Raw genomic sequence first — 23958 nt, forward strand, 5'->3', positions numbered from 1 at the left:
CATGAATTCTGGCTTCACCATGTGCGTGCTGCGAAAGTTGCATCCTAAACTCTATAGCTACTGAAATACCAAGCATTCCACCCGCAGAGAACATGAGGAAGTCAGTAACCCCCTTTGGGCACAGTGGGGACCCGGAGCATGATAAGGAGCCCAGTGGAGCTCATTGCTATAGCTAGTGCTCCATGCCGCCAACAGTGCCCTAGGGGAGGCTGACATGAGTTCCACCTGTTTTCCTCAGCATTCTACCTGCTCTTTGTGCTTGAGTGGAAAGCTCAGTTGCACTTGCCCTGACTTGGGGAAGACGTGGGAGTGGAGCATCGGGGCTGCCCCCTGTTTGATACAGGAGATGAGCAGGTCCAACCTGCCCTGGCTTCAGAAGCTCAGTATGCTCAACGCCCTCTGATGGTGGCGGCTGGTTTATCATGAGGCCCCCTATGAGGAGGGAGATACAAAAACTCTTTCTGAGGCCTTAAGATGTGTGTGAAGGGGGCTAATCCAGGCTCAGCCTCTCACTGAAGCTGGACCCTTCCTTTCTCCTTCACCTGGCAGAACAGACACTTTCCTGGGGTTCATATCTGAGCAGGAGCAATACAGAAAGGCATGAACTTATGCACGGCCCAAGTAAACCAGAAGGCAAGGGTGGGAAGCACCAGGATTGTGCTGGATGTGCATGGAAGTGAGGTGCACTGAACTCAGGCCTGATGGTGGGTTGTGGAGTCTCTCTCCCTCTGTCTGGCTCCTTGTGGGGTTTGAAAGCCCAGGCTGTGGGCTTCTGGGACCCATCAGAAATGAGGCACGCTAGAATCCCTCCACTTCCCTCCCTGGAATTATGTTGACCATGCGGAGATGCAAATAGATTCCTATTAAAATGTAAGAAAGACAAAAATAGAGCCTCACATTTCTACCTTTCTTGGCATCATATCTAGCATTTGTGTAGCTTTGTGCAACTCTGTCCATACATGATGGCATCAATCTGGCTCTTGATAAAACAGAATATCAATAAAAAACTCAATCAGAGCTTCTGTTTGACAGGCTCACCTCTGACCTCCACGTGGAACCGTGCTTCATTGTGGTAGGTGGAGCTTACAAATAAACACCTGTAGTCCCCTTCATCTGCAGGGTGGATGGGGTGGATCCTCAGGGCCACCTGCCCTCTGGTGATGTTCTCCCTCAGGAGCTCGGTCCTCCCATGGTACTCTGGCCGCTGCTGCTCCAGGTAGTCCTTGGAGTCCCTGTAGTAGTGCACCAGGCCCGAGTGGTTGCCATGGAACCACCTGACTTCCATGTGCTGGGCATCTGTGGAGGGGCTGAGGTGGCAGGGGAATTCTGCCCCTGCTCCCACTACTGCTATGACTGGTGACCGAGGTCCCATCACGTGGAATTGTCCTGGAAATCAGGAAGATAAAGCGTCATGGCCAAGGGCTGGCAGGCAGGGCTGTGACTGTGTGATGAGAGCAGAAGATCAGCTCATGGACACACCGAGCCATGGCCAGCTAGTGAGCAGGGGATGCTGGAAGGCAAGGTGAGTTCAGGAGGTAACACGGGATGTGAGGGTGGGTGCAAAGACCTGGTCCTTCAGGTGTGCTTTCCCAGGGGCTAAGAACTGAATTCAAATCCATATGCATCAATTTTGGTCTAACAGAACCTGCAAAGTTTCAGAGTGTGGTTCTCATTTTACATTGGCATAAACTGAGTCAATGAATGCATGAGGGACTTGTCCCCAATTGTCATGACCCAGGTTCAGAGAGTGTTCTAGCACCAGCAATCTGAAGGTCTCTGTTTAAACCTTGGATTACTCAATATACAATACATAGTACATACAACGATGTGTACTGTGAAACAACTAAATGCCATGATTTTGTGTGACGAATAAAGGGAACACTATGTACAATGCTATTGCATTTTAGAAAACAGGCATGAGAGCATCTTTACAAAAACAGTCTAAGACATTGACACAGCTTATATCTAAGGTTAGGAATTATGAAAAGTGAAAAGATAAATGTAAATGTAAGTATTCAGACAATGTTTGATCTGCCTGGTGGCAAAATCAAAAGTGTCCTTCCCTCCCTCCCTTTCCTCAGAGCATCCCTTGAAGAATTCTGGAAATGTAAACCCTTTCTCTTTCTCTTTGGCAGGTGTGATTTTTTTTAAAACTGCCTCAGCCTCCTGGACTTTGACAGCATGGGGACCTGGAGGGGGGCCTTGCTGTGTGGGCAGGGAGGGAGGCTGCACCCTTGTCTCTGTCACCTTTCAGCCTTGTCCTTGATTGTCAGGGAGTTAGGAGCAACTCTGTAGTCAGCAAGCACAGGGGACAGTCGCTGGCCAAGGAACTTGAGATGAACAAGATGTGGGACATGGTGCTGTCACACACCCTGACTTAGGACAAGGGGCCTTCCTGTTGGAGAATGTGAGATTACTGCACCACGTTTGCTGGACTAAATCAGTGGACAGGCTTCTTTCTGAATTGCTCTTGTGTCAGAGAGTTAATTGTGTTACAGTCAGTGAAACTGGTCTGTGGTCTGAGAGGCTCATTGCTCTCTGAATACTTTTCTATGGCATTAAAGAGAAGTTTTGAGATTGTTGGATATTTCATTTTTAATTATTTCCCTGTTATATGATTTTTATGTAAGTATCATATTTTTCTTTATGGCCTTTTGTGTGCAGATAACCCCCTTGCATATCAAGTGCCAACTCTCAACTTTCAGCCTCCATTTTTTAAAACATGAACCCTTTCTTATAAAAATGAGGGGAAGCTCCTGATATTAACATGAAATTTATTCTTTCTAAATAGCTGATGTCTTTTCTTCTTAGTGAGCAAGGTGAGACCGTCTTGGTGGCATTAAGGTGCTCAGTACTTCAGGAAGCATCTAACGAGATCGAAGGACAGGAGGCCTGGATTCCACACCTGCAGAACCTGCCTTACAGACTTGGAGGAGATGCTTGATCCAGGAGTGGGGACCCCAGTCTGCAGGTTGTGCTGAGGCCTAGGAAGGAAACAGCCAGTGCAGGTAGGAGAATAGCACTAAGCACTCCACAGGCTGCACACAGAGCTCAGGGCCTGAGAAGCAGCACAAGGCACAGCACCCCTGAAAGCCCCTGATATGGTGATGCTGACCGAGCACCCTGCCTTGGGACTGAGGTCCCTCAGCACCCTGAGCCAGGAAGTCCCCCATTCCATTCCCCAAGGAATTGCTATGTGCCCAAAGCCACGTCTCCTGTGAATTCCCCAGGCTGCTCAGCTTCCTACGTGACTGTCACCTGGACACCGTGATAGTTAATTCATAAAAGGCAGAGGCCTCTGACCTGGGTACATGGGGATAGGTGCAGGACACGCCTTGCCTGTTACTGTAGGGGACACTTCTATGACATAGTTAACTTGAGTCTGCATGGAACCTGGGCTGTGCCATGGTCATTCAGCACCCCCAGAAGAGGACTAGCCATGCCACCCTGTAAGAGCAGCATTGACGGGGCTAGGACATGGTCATCACATAGTTTAGGAGGCTCACAGTCCAGGGGTCGCTGAACTGCCAAACTGTTTCTGGATCAACAAGAGCTTGGGGAGACACCTAGCCATATGTGAAACACTTGGCACATGTCATATTGGGTTGGAATTTCCCATAAACTAGCCAGAGTTTACAAAAGCTCATGCAATGTGAGCCAAGTAGTACTGTGTGCATTCCCACACAGACTCTCAACAGCAAGCTGCCTGAAAAAATAGATAAAGAAAGCAATCTTAGTTTCAGTAGCATAAAAATCACAATAAAATGCTTAGGGGTGAATTTGTCAAAAAGGTGAAATATGTACATAATGAAAACTACAAACAATGATGAAGGAAATTGAACAACAAACTCACACATAAATAAAATATATCAATGTTTATAGCAACACAATTCACAATAGTAAATTATGGAATCAACACAGATACCCATCAATAGATGAATAGATTGAGACATTGTGGTATGTACACACAATGGAGTTCTGCTCAGTCACTGAAAGAATGAAATTAGGCCATTTGCTGGTAAATGGATGGAAATGAAGAATATGCTACACATCTGGTAAGGGGGTGACATAATAAAGGAACAGCCACTCAAGTCGATAGCATGCAAGGACACAACCCAATGTGAAGTTAGAACAGGACCTGAACAAGCATCTCAGAGGAAGCTCTGGGCAGGGCTGACAGGTTAGGAAGCTGCTCGCCACCCACAGTGATCCAGGAAACGCATGCTTGAACACAAGGCACCTTGGCCTGTCAAAGGGCTGTCCTCAGAAGGGCAGGAGGCGGGTGCTGGTGAGGCTGGGGGAGATGGGCCCTGGTAAACTGTAGGGGGTTCTGAGCTGGCACAGCTACTTGGTAACAAGACAAAGTGCCCAGAAAATTAGAACTGGAACTACCACGTGATTCTGCACTCCTGCTACCAGGTGCGCAATAGCCAGGGACAGCAAAGCCATGTGTCAGATGGATACCTGAAGTCCTCAATCACTGAATTCCCCCAGGGTCCACAGTGCACTCAACCTCAGTGCCCATCTGTGAATGACCAGGTTAAAATATGGTGTAGACACACAAGGGCCAACTAAGTCTTGTCTTTTAGAAAGGAAATTGTTTCATCCCCAACAACACGGATAACCTGGAAGACATTATCGCAAGTAAAATAATCCAGAACCTAAAAGAAAGATGCCACAGACTCTCACTCACCTGTGGACCATAAAGAAGGGGAGCCCATGAAGACCCAGAGTAGAACATGGGTCTCCAGGGGCTGGGCTCAGAGGCTGGGAGGCGTCGGTCAATGGAGGCAGCTTTGGTTGCCCGCGAGAAATCAGCGCAAGAGATCCACTGTAAGACCCGCTGAGTCCATTTAACAGCAATGACCGCACACTCACAATGTAATGAGCACGTGGGTTAATTCTTATGTTAATTAGCTTGATTTAGCCACTTCACTATGCAGGGACCTATACATTTTAAAATATTTAACACCACTAAATAACCAGGTATCAACTAGAAACAAATTTATTACAAAGTTAATTTTCTTGTTTATAATTGTCTTTCTCATTTGCTAGCAATGAATGAAATTCATCTTGGTATTTGATAGCATGTATTTCATTAAAATCAACATGGATTTTCTCTGGTAAGATGTACCATATTTCACCTTCTTATTTAATTTTCTATTTAAGTTGAATATTTTTTAAGTTATGTTGACATTGCCCATTGCATGTGACCTCAATTGATCCAACTTCCACACAACCTTTTTGAATGTTCAGTTTTTATATTGAACGGGATACTTTTGTTTGATTGTTCTTGTTAGCAGGGGTTGAACCCAAGGGTGCTTATCCTCTGTGCAACTTCCCCCCACTTTTTATATTTTATTTTGAGACAGGGTCTCGCTAAGTTGCTTAGGGTCTCAATAAGTTGCTAGGGATGGTTGAACTTGTGATCCTCCCAAGTTGCTGGAATCACAGGTGGGCGCCACCACACCTGGCATGAATTCACATTTAAGACATGAACTCAGCCAGGTGCAATGGCGCTTGCTTGTAATTACAGCTACTTAGCAGCTGAAGCAGGAGGATGACAGTTCCAGACCAGCCAAGGCAATTTAGTGAGATCCTGTCCCTCCTATCCAGCAATCCTGATGCCAGGTACACAACCAAAGGAGATGAAAGCAGCATGGTGGAGGGGCAGCCTGCTCCTATGTTTATGGCTGCATGACTCCCAATGGCCTAGACATGGGACCAGCCTCAGTCTCCATCAATAAGTAGACACAGACAGCAACTGTGGTGTGTGTATACAGAGACAGGGCTCCACAGTGAGGTAAGGGGATCCTGCAGTGTAGGCGCAGGATGAATCTGGGCGTTCCCCTAAGTGAGGAAAGCCAGGCACAGGACCATGGACCCCACAGGGTGGCACTCTCTGAGGGGTGTGAGGACATGGTCCCTGGGCAGTGCAAAGCAGTGTGGCTTCAGCAGAGCCCCGGGGACTGTGGGGACCAAGTGACAGGGAGACACTGCCAGGCAAGCACGAATTAGGGAGAGTGAGTTCTGTGTTCTGCTGCCCAGTGGGGGGAGTACGTGAGAAGTGTTGAGGGTCTGTGTCAAGATTGCTAGAAAAGATGCTCTGCATGCTGTCACCATGAAGAAGTGATGTTTGAGGTAAAGAATATGCTAAGCATCAGAGTTTGCTCATTACGTTCACATACCTGTATTACATCATTGCAATGTGCCTCATAAAGACATATGGCTATGATGTGCCAGTTGAAAATTAAAATTAAAGAAAAGCAGAAAAGGTGGAAGGCACAGGAAAACAGAAAAGACAGACAGAGATGAGTTCCTGAGTGTCAGGGAGAGGACATGAGCACTGAAGCCCTGGCCATGTCCTGTTGAATACAGTTCTTTCCAGGCTACTGTCCAGGACAAAGCACAGAACGTATGTCCTCCTTGCCACTCACCTGGCCAGGTAAGCAGGAGTGAGAGCAGGAGGGTCCCGAGGCCTGCTTTCCAGAGCTGCATCCCAAGAGGTGCCTCTGTCTGAGAGTCGGACCCCATCCTTGCATGTGCACCGGCAGCCCTGGTGTCTGGCTCAAGCCACACCTCTGCAGCAGCACTGATGACAGGACCCTCAGAGGGAGAGCTGGAGGCCACTCTGCCCATGATGGAAAATGAAACCAAGGAGCTAGGGGACTTTGAGCTGCTGACTTGTCCTTTCAAATGCGGCAACATAAGGCAGGGTCTCGGATTCCATGCTGAAATACCTGGTGATACAGAACAGGTGGAGCAAAGCCACCTGCCCAACACCTCTGACCCTGAACTCAACATATAGACTTGGACTCCTGATCCCTGTTCAGCCCACACTTCAAGTGAGTCATTGTTTTCCATGATTGTGTATTTTGGGTCTGAACTGGGTTGGCCAACCTGGAATTACTACAATACAAAACACCTCGACAGTAGCTTATGAAGGGACAAGGCTCTTACAGCCCACAGTTACGAGGAACAAAGGCCAAGTTCAGTTGGCTGCATTTGTTTGGCTCCTGGTAAGAGCTGTCAAGGAGGGCTATCAAATAGGAGTGTGGATGGTCGTGTCTTGAACCACAGCAGAGACAGAGAGAGGAGGTTCACAGTCTCCAAGGACCTGTTCCTTTTACTCCCAGGAGCCCAGCTGGGTCCCATCAAAGGCCCACAGCACCACCACCCCCACCATCCTGAGCTGAAGCCTTGTCTTAAATATGCTCTCCCTCTCTGTAGTGTCTTTTCACCACGTTGTTTCTTTTCATATGCAGAAGTTTTAAAATTCTATACAATTTCTTTGGTTTCTTTCTTGTTTTTAGTCCTGCCTTTGCTTTTGAATTAAATCCTCCTCCTCAACTCCCCCTGAAAAACCGCCAAAACTAATTCCTTGGAGTATTTCTCTTACACTTTCTTTTACTAATTTTGTGGTTGGTTGTCTTATGTTTAAGTCTTCATCCCATTTCAAGTTGAATTTCTACCCAAGGACCCCATTTCAGTCTTGAGCAGGTGAATATCCAGTTTTCCCAGCACAGTTCATGGAGAAGTTGGTGCTTTTTAAGCAATGAGTTCTTGATGCCTTGTGAACAATCATTGGCTGTAAATGTGAAGATTGATCACTGGACCTTGTATTAAAGTGCTGCATATTGGTTTCAGAGCAACTGATCTTCAGACACTTGAGCATCTTGACCAAGTTGGAAGCAAAGAGAATCTTGGACAGGAGCTCTACAACTACTAGCCAAATGCTCTTCTCTGTTATATTCTACTCCTGCCCCTGGCCTCCACACAGCCCCGTCTCTGGAGGCAGGGCACTCCAGAGGAAATGGAATAGTCTCAGAGTCAGAAGGCTAATTTGATGCTAATATTTCAGACACATATTTCTTTAAACTTTGAAGCTATTGGTGTATGCAGAGATAAACAATTAGGAAACAATTCTACAGTAAATAAAAGTTTCATGTGCACGTAGAATGGGCTTTAAACCTGCCAGATGTATAGAAAAATGTAGTAAACTGAGTACATAATGCCTATGCTCAAGTATTCATATAAGGCTAAATAGACAACTTCTGAATAAATGATTGAATGGCACATGGTGTCAGCACACACGGGGTTTAATTACACACTAAGGTTTCAAAAAAAAAAAGGTACAGGATGTTAAATTATCTAAGTTCAAATTCTAATTCTCCTTCTTATGTTCTGAATTATCCTTTCTCTCTGAAACTGAGATTTGTTTTTATAAAGAAAGTGAGACTCTTGCAAGTAGATATCAGATATGAAATATGAAACACGATTGCCTATTGAGAAAACAAATTGTTTCTAAAAATGTACCATGTCTTCCTGCAAAAGGAGAATTTTCTTTTGGTAACTGTGCCCCCCAAATGACAAAAAACTTCATTTCCCATGTCATTATGAGTGGAAATTTACAACATAACTGGCAAAAACAATCCCCACTGAGCCACATCCCCACTGAGCCACATCCCCACTCAGCCTCACAGTCACAGGCGGAGGCCCTCCCACATGTGACCACAGGATGAACTTGGAGGACATGATGTGAAGTGCAATAAGCCAGGCACAGAGAGACAGGATCACGAGGACCTCTGGATCTACTCCTATCTGAAAGCTGAAACACTTGATCTCGAAGAAGTTGAGAGCAGAACTAGGATGAGCACAGGCGGGGGAGGTGGGGCAGAGGAGAGAGGTTGGGCAGTGGGTGCACTGTTCCAGACACAGAGAATGAGTAAGTTCTGGGCTGCTGCACTCAGGGGTGAACATATCATGCATTTCAGATAGCTAGAAGACAGTCTTCTCGCCACACAGAAATGGCAGGTGGAGGATTGCATTTAGAAATCAACTAAAACCTGCTAAGGGATGACTCAAGTCATTTACCAAAAATAAAAAGGCACTTTTTTTCATTCTCAAGGTCTTTGCAGCATTTTGGGGTTGGCAACTAATTACCTGCAAGAGAAGAGGTCCACTGGGGCCTCCTGAACACCCACTCTCCTCTGTGCTCCCTTTTTTCCTTCTCAGTAGAAAATAAAAGGATTTGAAATTTTTCTCCCCATTTCCCGAAGTCAGTGCAATGTCTTATATTCAGGGATGAAGCTTGTCAGATTCAGGCATCGGCACTAAGTCCTCAAGACGGGGCATCCCCAAGTAACTAGAAGGCAGGGCAGCCTCGCTACCTGGGACACTATGAGCTCATGGCTCCCCACCACCAGCTTCCTCCCTCTGACAGAGATGTGCTTCCTTTCTGGAGGCAGGACCTGAGAAGGCTGGTCCTGGGACCTGGGAGGACTCAGCTCTAGGTCCACATCAATGGAGCTGGCAAAGCTGGGCAGGGACCTCTGTGGGGGAACAGGGGGCCTCACGTTTTGTGGATCCTTATCATGACCACACTTAGTGTCCTGAACCATAAACTAGCAGGCCTCTGCATTTATTTATTTATTTATTTATCTATTTATTTATTTATTTATTTATTTATTTATTTATTTATTTATTTTCCATCAGCAGCTTTGAAACAACTCTATTAGAAGGCTGTTTTGAATGACAGCTTCTAATTCTTTAATCTGCTTTTGACAAATTCCAGTTATAACTATATATTTAATATATGCCAATTTTTGCATTGATCTTTGCATCTTATTTAAATTGTCCTCATCAGGCCATTCTGGGGAATGGAGGTGCAAATATCAAGTGGCCAGCTGACCAGCATTACCAAGCAAGGGCAGCTGTGGGCTGCGAGGGAGGGTCCCACTTCCTGGCTGGGGTGGGGAAATGGCCACCCTGTCCTCCAGCCCTACCCCCTTGTCACAAGCTCATGATGAGCATCTCACTACCCTGTCCTTCAAAAAGGATGAAATAAAGAACTCCTCCCTGTCCAGGCAAGGTTGGGACTGTCATCCACCCATGGCTGGCATTTTTCCCCTTGCCCCTCCCCCTCCAGGTCTCAGGCCTCCTGGGGACAAGCTGCTGACCCCCTAAGGGGTGCATTCTCCATGGTTGGGTTTCTCCCCTCTTCTTCCTGTCTCCAGTCCTGAGAGGAATTTCTTTGGACAGACCAGACAGGACGCTGGTGTGGGCCCAGGAAGGGTCACTCCCAAGGCCCTTCCCTCTTCTCCCCCACCCCCACAAGGTGGAGATGGAAAGGTACAATCAACTAGGAACATAAAAATGAATAAAAAAGGAACTTGAAAATGATGAGCTATTAACTAAACAAATCTATAAAAATAGGACATAACTCTGTTCAAATAAATACAAAATAAATAGGCTCCAAGCAGTGTGCTGTGTCGCATCAGTGGAATGTGAGCTGGTCTCACCTCACCCCCGCTGGGATGGACACGAATCCCTGGGGGGTCAGCAGACCTTGCACAGTCCAGCCACCCACTCCCCATCTTCCTTGGGGATCAAGGAACGGGGCACTGCCTAACTGCCTAACCTGCCTCTCCAAGACCCTCCCCAGCAGCACAGGACCAGGGCCTTCAGCCCATCCCTCAGCAGGGCGGATATGGGGCAGAAACTCTGCTCTTGGCAATAAAACATGACCGGGAACTGTCCTCATGCCACAGAGTGGGGACGAGGAGTTCGGTTCTGGTGCCAGTCCTGACAGTCTGGGCCAGCTCAGAGCACAAGACCCAGGCACAGAAGCCCAGGGGTCTCCAGGTCCAGCACGAGCTCCCCAGTCACACTGCAGACCAGGCAGGGTTCAGAAACTCAAGGGGGACCCCCCACCTTCCCAGGCCACGCCCTGTGCTGACACAGCAGCCTCTGCATTTATTTAACACTCCTTGCATTGTTCTCAGTGAGTTCGTATTAGTTTTCCGTGTTTGAGACTTTCTCTTTTTTTCCAGTTTTTTCTTCTTAAATATTTCTTATTGTATTCAATTACATTCTTCACAGAATATGAAAAAAGGATTCCTATACAAGCTCAAAAAAGACCCCAAATAGCCAAAGCAATTTGGATTAAAAAGGGACACAGCCACATCAATGTTTATAGCAGCACAATTCACAATAGCTAAACTGTGGGACCAACCTAGATGCCCTTCAGTAGATGAACAGATAAAAAAAATGTGGCATATATACACAATGGAATATTACTCAGCAATAAAAGAGAATAAAATCATGGTATTTGCAGGTAAGTGGATGGCATTGGAGAAGATAATGCTAAATGAAGTTAGCCAATCCCCCCAAAAAAACAAATGCTGAATGTTTTCTCTGATATAAGGAGGCTGACTCATAGAGGGGTAGGGAGGGGGAGCATGGGAGGAATTGATAAATTCTAGATATGGCAGAGGGGTAGGAGAGGAAGGGAGGGGGCCGGGGATTAGCAAGGATGGTGGAATGTGATGGACATCATTATCCAAAGTACATGTATGAAGACACGAATTGGGTGTCAACATACTTTATATACAAATGGAGATATGAAAAATTATGGTATATATGTGTAATAAGAATTGTAATGCATTCCACTGTTGTGTATTAAAAAATAAAATCAATTAAAAAAATAAGAATGTGGGAAATATCACAATCTCTCATTTCCAGACACAGCAGAGCCAACCAAACAGCAGGTACACAGACCAGTGGAACTGAGTTCCAGAACCAAGCCCACATGGACAGCCAAGTGGGTCCCAACAAAGGTGCCAAGGACACTGGAGAGAACACAGCCTTATTTTTGACTAGCTGGTGGCTTATTTCTAGGAATTAGTTTCTTTCATCATGTTGACATTTTTTCCCCAAAACCAGTTGAAGCACTTAGAGAATTTTTGGGGTTATTCCTCGAAGCTGCCTGAGGAGTAGGTGGAATCACCTCTTTTTGTTTTACTCCAAAGTGTCCTTTGGGAGATTTTGATCTCCAAGGATGAAATTCCTGCCTGTGAAGTCTCGAATAAGGCAGGTGCTGGTGATAGAACAGTCCACATTTTGAGCTAAAGGACTGTGACGTCATCAGATCTACTCTGCCAAGGAAACCAGGTCACAGAAATCACCTCCTTAGAGCCTGCTGAGGGCTGCCTGCTGCAGACCAGGAGAGTGCAGGGCGGCTGGTCCCATTCCCCGTGGCTCTGGAGCACCATGACATCCTAGGAGCACAGCTTGGAGGGCTACAGAAACAGTGGCCTCATCCTCCATCTAGAGCCCAGAGGTCGACACAATACCTGAGCTCACCTGCACATCTTTGGATCCAGAGTAGTGCCTTGTCTGCTTGTGTGTAGTTGAAGAGGTACCTGGGAGGGCTCTGTGGCTTTCTCAAGAACCTTCATGTCCTTCAGTCACCAGGACTGAGGCCACTGCTCAGGTGCAGGTGAGTCTGACCCATGCTCCAGGGGATGCAGAGGGGGAGGAGGGCTGAGCCAGCACAGGCTGGGGAGGGACCTACAGACCTCAGGGGTGATGGGCCAGCACAGGCTGGGGAGGGACCTGCAGACCTCAGGGGTGATGGGCCAGCACAGGCTGGGGAGGGACCTGCAGACTTCAGAGTGATGGGTAGCACAGGCTGGGGAGGGACCTGCAGACAGACACTCAGGGGTGATGGGCCAGCACAGGCTGGGGAGGGACCTACAGACCTCAGACTGATGGGTAGCACAGGCTGGGGAGGGACCTGCAGACACTCAGGAGTGATGGAATGGAGGCCAGAGGTAAACTGCTTGGTGGTCTGAGGCAGAGGGGCTGACACAGGCTGAGGCTCTCCCTGTCTTTGAGGCCTGTCCCTACTTGTAAGTGTAAGAGGAGCACAGGAAGAAGGAGTCCAGGCCATCGGGAAATCAGCCCCCTGGAGCCCCAGAGCAGGGCTGCTTGGCTGAAGTCTCTCTCATCTTCCCCAGTGGCCTGAAAGAAGAGGAACTGGGCATGCCAACTGATTTCCACTCTTGGCGATCTCTGCTCCATGCTGAGACTGAGTGTCTACATACAGGGTGCTGATGGGTTAGTTCTAGAGCTTTCCCATGGGAAGGTCAAGGAGTAGCAACTGCTGGGACCTTGCACAACTGTAAGCAGGAGACTATCCAGTCCAGAGAGGCACAGCTGGTGAGTCCCTGTCAGCAGAGTCAGGCACCCACACCCAGCCCTGGGGATTTGGGAGGTTGCACAGCAGCAGCAGCCCCAGTGCACAGACTTTGGGAAGAGCCACAGTGCCCCCTGCTGCTCACCAGGCAAACATCAGTCTTGGTGGAAATGGTGTCAGGAACATAGCCTGGGAAAGCTGGCCCAAGGATGTCCATGGGCCACACTCCCCTGCTCCATCTCAAAGTCACTCATGTGAGTAAGCAGCCTTTGCCTCTGGGGAACTCCTGGACTCCCAGGAGGTTAGGACATGGGGAATGTGGTCCTCACAGCATGTGACGAGGTTGTGGGGAAGGGGTGAGAAAGCCAAGGGGGCTCTGGGAGAAAAGATGAAAGGACCTGGGCAGTGGCTTCCTCATGAAACTGGGAGAAGAGAAAAGACAAAGTGTGCTTTGCTCACCAGGAATATAAATATAAATATAAACCCCAAAGGCGCATCCTCCAGCCACACCCCACCTGCCTATAGTTACTGTAGGTAATCCATATCAGTGGATTATTCCACCAGTTAAGTAGCACCTCTCATAATCTAATCATTCACCTCTGAAATTCCTTGCATTACCTTGCACATGAGCTTTGGGGGGAGAGTTCATTTCTAAAACATAACATTCAGCAAATGTCCTCTACTGCCAAGTCTCAACAGATGGGTCACCAGATGCTTGATGAACCAAAGGAGGCCAAATAAATGATCTTATGCTGTTGTAATAAGAAAGTCTTTCCTCTTTTTTTTTTAAAAAAATATATTTTAGTTGTATATGGACACGTCTATTTTTATTTTTATGTGATGCTGAGGATTGAACCCAGTGCCTCATGTATGCTAGGCAAGTGCTCTACCACTGAATTACATCTTCAGCCCATCCTCTTTAGAAAAAGAAGATGTGTGTTCCCCCTTCTGAACAGTGAAGAGGATGTCATAGGTGATCTCTTTGACCAGTCTCTGGTCCGCTTCCCACTGCCCTTTCCTTGACTGGGCCCATCCTTGGCACAACTGCAGAGCCCAGGTTTCCTAAAAATTCTGCTGCTGAGTCAACACAGAGAGAACTCAACCCCTCCTGTTATCCTCTCACTCTTTTTTTTCCCCAGAGATTTGAATTTTTATTTTTTCAATATCTGGTCAGAAATCCAAATGGTTAGAATTTTTAGATATTTGCTTATTATTAGGGTCACAACATTAACTTACACTAACAAAGCATCAGTTTTTAAATTAATAGTACTATAAATATTATTATATATTAAAAATCAATGGTACTCTTGCACCTCAGTTTTTCCTCCAATACCATCATTTTTAAAATTAATTAATTTATTTATTTTAATTAGTATGTATGGCAGCAGAATGCATTTTGATTCATTGTACACAATTACAGCACAACTTTTCATGTTTCCGGTTGTACACAATGTAGTACCATATGTGCAGTCATCCATGTCCCTAGGGTAATAATGTCCATCTCATTCTACCATCTTTCCTGCATCAATGCCCCCTCCTCATGCTCCCTCCCTTTTGCCCAGTCAAAGTTCCTCCATTTTTCCCATGCACCCCTCCCCAATATGGTTCAGCATCTACTTATCAGTGAGTGGCCTTTGGTTTTGGTTTTTTGGGATTGGCTTACTTCGCTTAGAATGATAGTCTCCACCTCCATCCATTTACCTGCAAATGCCATGATTTTATTTTCTTTTAATGCTGAATAATATTCCATTGTGTATATAAATTTCTCATCCTCAACCCTTGGTAGCTTGTCACCCTGCCTGTCTTAAGCAAAGATCATCTTCCCTTGGGCCAACAAGAATCCCTCGACCACTGATATTTCATCCCAGTAATTTTCTATGCACAGAACTGCTCCATGCCCACCTCCCTTGGGCTATAAACCTCACTTATCCTCCCTTATTGAAAGTTGGGCTGATCTAGCTCCCTGGATGGGATAGTCTTTACACCTCTCAATGGTCCTGAAAAAAGCTTTTAGAATAGTTTTTTAAAAAAAAAAAAAAAAACTGGTATCAGTAGGGCTACCTTCCTTTCTGTATGTCCCAGGAGACAAACTCTTTTCTTCTCCAGTTTCTAGAGGCTTTCCACATTCCTTGGATCATGGGCTCCTTGCTTCTCTTCAAAGGGTAGTATTGGGTGGTTATGCTGTCATCTCTGTGCTTCTCAGACTGCAGGTGGGAAATACTTGCTGCTTTGAAGGATTTATGTAGAGAATTTGGGCCAATCTGTTTCATCTAGGATGGTCAATCTCAAGGTCTTCTACCTAAATCATATCTGCAGTCTTTTTCCATAGATAGCAACATATTCACAAGTTTCTAGGAAAACTACCCTGAATGTGCAAATCCCCGACAATTTCAATACACACAAAATTGAGGTTTACTTGGTTTTGAAGGAAAAAGAGGCACAACTATAAAAGAAAAATGTCATACATGGAGAAATGATGGGTATCTGTGAGTCCTGGGGATCCTCTCAAATGCTAACATCTGTGTGACACACACCAAACACTTGAGAATGAGCCAATCACGCAAAGCATTCTTTAAAGAAATATGTGCACATTTTTTAGTCATAGAATTTCACATATCCATCAATTTTTGATTAATTGTCCCTGTGGAAATTCAGCTGCCCATGATAATGCTACTTGTACTTTGGTTAGAGCTATTGCAGAAGGGTTATCATGGTCCATTGCTCCCAGAACAAATTAGAAGGCACCTCATGGCAATTGTAGGAACATTTTTAGACTCAGTCTGTTGAGAATTAAATTGACTCTGTAAATGCACTTTAAAACAATTTTAATTTTAGCAATGTATAGGTTTTGACTTGTTTTCTTGAAGGAATTTGAAACTTTCAAACTGCCCACTATCTTTAAAAAAAAAAAAAAAAAAAAAAAAAAAAAAAAAAAAAAAACCTCTGTTCCACAAGAATACACTCAAGATTGACATCGTGAACAAGACATTAAAAACTTTTAAAACAGAGGCAATACAAAATTTTGTGTGAACATAAAGGATGTGGATCGTGTGCATTAATAATTTACTTGTTACGGAAACACGTGCCAAATGCCTACCGCACAGGACTCTGCAGATGTGGGTGAACTGCAAGAATAACACAGTCTAAGGAGGAAGTCAAAAGCTTTGTGAAATGTCAAATGACAACCGAAGTAACTGCCCAGAAGCAGTGGCTGGCAGTGCCCAGAGGCATCTGACTGGACAAAGTGACCCTGTGAAGGGATCCGAGGAGGAAGAATCACACGGACCATCTCTGGACCAGAGGAGGAAGGTGTGCTCACTCAGGCATCGGGTCGGAGAGGAGGTTCCAGCAGGGGTGACAAGCATCCAACTTCCCCTTGGGTGGCTATCTCTGCGACCTAGGGTTGAAAGGCCTGTGGAGCTTTCCCTAAGGGCAGCAACTGGTCCATGGTGCTCTCCACACCTGGGGTCCCCAAGCCTCTTCCCTCAGCAATCCTGGCAATCTTTGAAGACAAGCTCCGTGCAGTTCCCCCAGGGGACTTGACTCTCTTCCTCTCCCATCTCTGCTGTGTGGGCCTTCTTGTCCTCCAGGCTCTGCTTGCACTTTGGTCTTTCTGGTCTGCCTTCCTCCCCTACAGATTCATGCCTCTTCATCCCTGAAAGAAAAGCCCAGATATCCCCCTTTTCAAAAAAGTACAGTGGCCTTCCTTCACCGCATCTCTTGTGAAGTCTCTGGTTTGTTGATTTTATTTCCTGGACCCAAAGCCTCCTTTGGATATTTCTATAGGCATATGTATTGATATATAGGAAATTTGAATTTTAATGTCTTTCTCCTCTCTTGAGACTGCAACCACACCAACTGTGCAGAAACCAGCATGGATCGGGGCTGGAAGAACAAAGAGGGCAGCCTTCACTAGACATAAAATCAGGGGTTTTAATTGGCATTTTAGCTTGGCCATTTCCTACATCCTTATGTCCTTGTAGCCGTCAACTCCAACACAGTCCCTTTAGGATGGTAATAAATTACACCATCAACATGGCGTTCCAAACCCCACCCTTGCCAGGGACCACCACACTTTTCCTGGGAGAGGCCTTCTCTATCTCTATGTCCCACCATCCTGTCCAGTGCCACTTGTCACAGACCAAGGAGCTCCACTGGGATGACAAGAAAAAGGCCAGCATACCTCAGTCCACTCACCAGTGGAGGCCTCGGTCCCCACCCACTTGATCTGGGCACAGAGATGCTTCTCAGTTTCACTGTAATGAGTACGACCTGATTCTCATCAGCTCCTTACTGTAAATGTCCAAAATCATGGCCAAATATGTTACCAGAGGTGCAGGTGGTTAAGTTAGAGGGCAAAAGATGGTGATGTTGTGAGATCAACCCTTCTAACTGGAAGGAGGACGCCTGTTCACCAGCAGCTTCCTCAGCGCCACCTTCATATCCTTGTTCTTCAGACTGTAGATGAGGGGGTTCACAGTGGGTGGCACTACAGTATAGAATACCGAAACTAGCAAGTCCAGAGTTGATGGAGATTGTGGCAGGGGCCGTAAATAGGCAAAAAAGCCAGAAGAGAGGAATAGAGTCACCACAAGGAGGTGAGGCAGGCACGTGGAGAAGGCTTTGGACCTGCCCGCTCTGGAAGGCATCCTCAGCACGTGGAGAAGATGTGAATGTAAGAAATATCCATGAACACAAAGCAGACAAAGTCCAACAGCAGGCTCAGCCCAATGACCGTTAGCTCCCCAATGTTGTAGGAGCAGGCCAGGGCCAGCAGCTGTGGGACGTCACAGAAGAACTGGTGAACATCAGGAGACCTACACCTGGGTATGGAGAAGGTAGCCGCTGTGTGCAGGATTGCATTGACACCTCCACTGACCCAGGAGGAGGCTGCCATCTGCATACAAACTCCACGGCTCATGAGGATCTCATACCTGAGTGGGTGACAGATGGCCACGTAGCGGTCATAGGACATGACTGTGAGTAGGGCTACTTCCGTTGTGGCAAAGAGGAAGAAGAAAAATACCTGGGAAACACACCCAGGGAATGAAATGGTGTTGCAATTTGTCAGAGAGTTTTTAATGGATTTGGGAACAGTGATGGAGATGAGGCACAGATCCAGGAAGGACAAGTTCTTTAGGAAGAAGTACATGGGGGTGTGCAGCCCATGGTTCTTGGTGATGAGGGTGATGATGAGGAGGTTCCCAAGAAGGGCAGCCAGGTAAGCCATCAGGAAGAGCGCAGTGTGCAGGATCTGGAGCTCCCGGATGTTAGAGAAGCCCATGAGGAGGAAGGAGCTCCCAGAGGTGAGGTTGTCCATCTCTCTGGATGTCCCAGCATTTACTATGAAAAATAGGGAGTGTGAGCTCAGGCTTCACCCAAAGGCTTGACTCTTCTGTTTTCCTGATTCCCTTCCTCTCACTCATCTGTGCATGGATCAGGAAATGTGAGATGACCTGAAACTGACACCAGCAAGCCTCCATGAGGCTATTTGAGCACCGTATCCACACTGTGTGCATGATGAAAGAGGGAGGTCAGCCTAGTCCAAATCATGAGGCTGTCATCCAATCTGCACGAAGGTCTACAATCCATACCTGACTCAAACGTCACATACTTGACACTAAAATAGAAGAGGCAGGGGCTTTGGAGCCATCAGTTCCAAATACAAATTTTCATTGATGCACTTATAAACACTGAGACCCCAAATAAATTATCCAAACATCATTTCCCTCAACTTACAGTGTAAATTTTTCCACCTGGTCTCTGATTCAAGTGAATAATGCACATAAAATATCTAACAGTTTGTGAACAAGAAGGTCTTTAACCCATTCTACTTCCATATGGATTCAGCCTTCCTTCATTATGGCAAAGTCAGAAAAAACATTGAAAATGTGAAAACAATAGAAAAAATACTGAGTGTTGCATCTAGTTGCATGTTATTACTTTGAGCTACTTTACAGTGCTGAAGGTTTTAGGATGTTGTCAACTATGAAGATCATTCTTGTTCATAGAAACATAACTGATTCAAATTCTCCTGTAGTGCAGTAGGTCGCTGCTCTGTGGACCATGTCATTCACATCCCTCTGTAAACCCCATCCTGCTCCATTTGCCTTGAGTGTGACACTTTGATTTCTCCTCTGAACCACTTGTGGTGTCTTGCCAGTCCCTCCTTATTTAATGAGCTAGACCAAATTTTGTCCTGCACTTTTTATTGACATACAGTATCTGTGCCTATCTTGGGGCACAGTATGAGTGATATGTAATGATGGAGTCAAAGTAACCAGCATTTGCTTCTCTCCAACACGAATCACTTCCATGTGTTGGGTAGGAACATTTAGACTCTTCTCAGTATTTTAAAATATGTTACAGACTGTTGAAGGCTAAGGTCACCCTACTAGACACAGGAAGACAACACCACACGTTCTCACTATTTGTGAAAACTGTAACACTGACCTCATGGAGAGGAGAGTGAAACAGTGTCACTGGAGACAGGGAAGAGTAGGGAGGAGTGGGCCCAAAGAGGCAGGAAGGGCAGGAAGACACAGTCAGGAGGAATTCATTCTGGGTTCCATAGCCTGTGCTTGTTTTATATTCACATGAGAGTCTTGATTTTACTGTCTGTCTGACTGTCTGTCTGTCTGTCTATCTATCTATCTATCTATCTATCTATCTATCTATCTATCTATCTTATTCAGCACTTACCTGGATAGCAATTCCTAATATTCACAGCCACACTTCATGAAAATACTTGATAGATCTTAGGGGAATAATGCATCAGAGACAGACAAGAGAAATGCAAAGATGCTCTTCATTTTTTTGTCGTGTCATAGTTTACTAAACCCTGCTGCTCGGTAGCACTGGTCTGTTTACTGTAATATCCACACTAATTTCTTGCACATACAGGCCTTCTTATCCTCTCCAAAATCCTCAAAGTGGGTGCCCTTGTCTTTCAGGCTACACTGCAGTGAATCCTAGGCAGTTGGGGCACCAATTCCCCCCTTCTGTTCAAAACCGCCTGCTGGCTCTGCTTTCCCCTTTGGGTCAGTCTGGGTGCCACAGCCTTCCAGCTCTCACCTGTCAGTGGAGGTGGGCTGCTTGTCACCAGGCTGAGGGTAGGAAACCCCTGCATGTCACCACCAAGCGCTCTCTTCTGGTTTGCTTTTATGTTCCTTCCCATGTCTAAGAGGAGGAAAGGCCCTCTCCTTCACAGAGTTGTAATGCAGATTGCACTGGGGACACTGATGCTGTTTTGCAAAGTGAGTTTAACATCCATGTTTCCAAGTGTATTCTGAGGAGCCAATTAGGCAGGATCCCTGTGTGAGGGCTAGCAGCCACTCCAGGGTTCCCCCTAGACCAGTTCCTAACCCAGTGCTTATTTGGTGAAGGCCAACAATGTTTTTCCTGAACAATGCTATTAATTAGTCAAACTAAGCTTTTTGTTTTGTTCTTGATAAAACTTCTGCACTTAAAGACTTTTCCCCCCAATTTTTCCCCTTTTCTTTCTGCAGTTTGAATTTTTGTTATGTAAATAGATACATGAAAATTTAACAAATACCATGGTGCTGACTTTGTATAGGTACTTATGCTCTGTGGGAAGATACTGGCAGCTTGTCTTTGTCTAGATATGATTGGGAATGGTTACACAGCAGTGGAAATATGAAGTGGCATGGTGTTGCATGGGCACCTTACACTTCAGAAAATAAATGAAAATTGCCTTTCAAAATCAATTCCAGTGGAGACAGTGACCCAAACTGCTCTCTTTTCCTAAACAGAATTTTCTGTTTCCTGGGGTATTATCCTGATTTGTCCCTTTGTAAACTCCATATCTCTTAAAAGACCTACCCACGCTGCCTTCCAGTCCTACCTGTATTCCTCCTTTAGTCCCCCTATAGCCACATGAAGCTTTGGGTCATGACGTCAGCTTGCCATCCAGCCAGCTGGCATACGCACAGCAAACAAGGTAGCATACAAACAACCCCACTGCCCAAGAAGGGTGGCTTGTCACTCTTGTGTGACATTGACTTGGTTTTTGTTACAAGCTCTTTGCTCAACCTGACCAGTGGGCCCCAGAGTGTGGCTCTTGACCAGCAACACAGCATCCCTTAGAAACTTGCAAGGAAAACAGACATTGCCTCCTGCCTCCCAGATCTACTGAATCAGAAACCCTGGGACAAACCCAGGGCAGGAGTGGTGATGCCCACTCAGACGGACGTGGCACCTGCTGGTGCTGAGGCTTTTACTGGAGACCTTCTCATTTTTTTTTCTTAAAAGTATTTGTACCCATCACTTTCCACTTTTCTTCTGTCTCCTGAGTAAACACAGACTTACTCTGTAGTTTCCAACTGTCAAAATAAATTCTCAGCAAGAGCTACTCTTCCTTCTGGAGACCCAGTCACTTATCTCAAAACTACTACGCGGGAATTACATTTTAATTCTCCGATAAGTGATAACTAAGAATAATTTCCTAAACAGTACCTGGAATAAGCATGTACCATGGCACCCAGGGGGCCAGGCAAGGGCAGGCAGCAAGTGTGTCATGAGTTGGGAGGAAACAAAGAGGATCTGGTGTAGAGAGCGGAGGAAAGGGGAAGGTCCTTTAAGCTCTGCTCCTCTGGAGTATGTGCTGAGGCGGAGGTCTGAGAGGTGCTGGAGGAGGAGGTGGGAGCTGGCGAGGAGGATCCGAGGCTGAGAGAGGAGTTCTCACCTGTCCTGCCTCAGCAAGGGCATCAGGGCCTGCTGCAGGGCTGCAGAGAGGCGCATCCCTGGCACAGCTGCTGTCCACATTCAGCAACTTGTCAGCTGGGAGTTTGGGGGACAGGGAACCAAGTGAGGATGCTACTTTTAAGAGCACATGAGGGCGCCATCCCAGGAGGTTGGCAGGACAGGGTCAAACCAGGTGTGAGAGGGAAAGAGAAAGCACAAAATAAGGAGGAAAAAATGCAGGGAAGGTCAGATGTGCTCTTCAACGGGTGAGGGAGGACAGAGGGCAGAACAGAGAGCTGGCTGCAGAGCCCTGGGGATGAAGTTCTCCCATTTGCTCCCAAACTGGGAGGGAGTGAGAGGGACAGTCCCTGCTGGCCTCATGGTGTCTCTGCCTCTTTCTCACTGCCTCCCTCTTCCCAACCTAGCTGTCCCGGACAAAGGGCTGTAGGAGACTCCTGTGCTAATGGGAGACAGAGGAGCAGGGCTGCAGAGTGTCCTCGCCTCAGGGAGGGTGAGCAGCAGCTTTGGCTGCACACGTGATTTGCCCGTGCTGCCTTGATTAATGTAACATAAAACAAAACGTCACGGCTCCTGCTAAGAGCGTCCTGGCATTGCTGATGTGCATTTAGAAGGATGTGCTTGGGTTAAGCCCTCCTCTGTCCCTGGAAGCACCCACAGCCTGCCCAGGGCTGGTGCCCCTGGCTTCCCTGGCTGGGCTCCGAGTGGTTAGGAAGATCCCACAGTCCCTTTGGAAGCATGCACACACCCATCCATCTTTGGTCACTCAACATATTCAGAAAATATTATAATTGTATCAATTCCGAAAGACCAGTAAAGTGGATTCTAATTGAAACAAAGTGGAGGCTTCTTATATTTTTGGAAGTTTCTGAAAATATTTCTGGGCTCCAAAATAATTTTAATGTCTACTGTTCCCCTCTTCAATATGAATAACTCAGAAATTGGCTCCTAAGGTCCATGTGAGGAGAATGTGTCCAGTTTATGGAGCTCACCCTCCTGGACTCTGAGCTCCCTGTGATGGCTTCTGCTCTCTTCTTCAGAGTAAGGGAACTTGGGAAGGCTGCACTGTGGAAGGCTCCCCAAAGACAGAACAATTCAGTTGAAGAAATTCACTACTGGGAAACTGAGATCCCGAGTGCTTAACCTCTACCAGCCACAATTGGAGTCTTTCCAAGTGTTACTATAATTTATATCTATGCTAAGATCAACCTGTAATATGCCACTATATAATAAGGTACATATTTTTATAAATATGCAATTTGCAGTGATATTTATACATAATACTTACATCTTTATAACAGGGAGGGAGTGCCTTGCAGGAAACCTGAGCACTCAGCCCACCTCACATAGCCAGGGCAGGACCTGAATGCAGGTGGCCAGGCTCCACAGGCCTCTCAGTGTCGATAACTTACCTGCCCCCAGATGCCTTCAGGAACAGCTCTTTTTTTTCCTGAAATTGAATAGAGAGACACTCTACCACTGAGTTGCTTCCCCCATCCTTTCTGATTTTGACTTTGAGACAGGGTCTCTGCAATGCCCAGGCCTCCAAATTGCATCCTCCTGCCTCAGCCTCCTGAGTGGAAGGCCACCTGTGTGCCTAGCCATAAAAAAGTTTGAAGAAGTGACCTGGTAACTGGGCTCCTCCGTGGTGTGCCTCTCGTCCTGAAAACAGACTTCACATCCTAGCTTTCTGTTCCTGAACCACATGCAGTATATCAAGCCCAGGGTCTGGCATCAGGTGGTCCCAGGGGTCTCCTCCACTCTGTCTCCCTGTGGGCTGCCAGGAAGTGAGTTTAGCATGTCTTCTGACTTCTCTGCATCACCTGCTGCCTCTCCTGAGCTTCAGGGCAGACCCAAGGAGCACAATCCGGACACATGGGTGCAGCCAGCCCTCACAGAAGTGACTTACATCTGTGGAGAGCAGCCAGGTAGGAGACAGTGTGACCCTGGGGCCTGTTCAGCAGGGGGTGCCACCCCAGGGCCAGGACTGCTGCCCAAGCTGCTGCTGCTCCACAGGGATTCCCTGAGAGGGCAGGTAAATACCAGGGGAATAGAGTCAATTAGACACCACACTGTCCCTGGTGGGAAAGGGACTCCACTGGAAGCGCCTCCTTCACTGCCCCAGTGGCAGCAAATCTCCAGACTGGCTACTCAAGCTCCTTATTCAGCTGTCACAATTCTTTGTTTTGTCCCTCTTCTTTATTGGTCCCTCTTAGTTATGCATGACAGCAGGATTCATGTTGACATAATTATAAAGG

General features: G+C 46.6%; 1 pseudogene; it reads right to left on the minus strand.

Annotated features, from left to right (window-relative positions):
• Positions 1-17367: 17367 nt before the first annotated feature.
• On the minus strand, positions 17368-18299 carry LOC144254507 (olfactory receptor 14A16-like; annotated as a pseudogene).
• Positions 18300-23958: the final 5659 nt, after the last annotated feature.

The sequence above is a fragment of the Urocitellus parryii genome, chromosome 1 (assembly GCF_045843805.1).
Source record: "Urocitellus parryii isolate mUroPar1 chromosome 1, mUroPar1.hap1, whole genome shotgun sequence".
Lineage (NCBI taxonomy): Eukaryota > Metazoa > Chordata > Mammalia > Rodentia > Sciuridae > Urocitellus > Urocitellus parryii.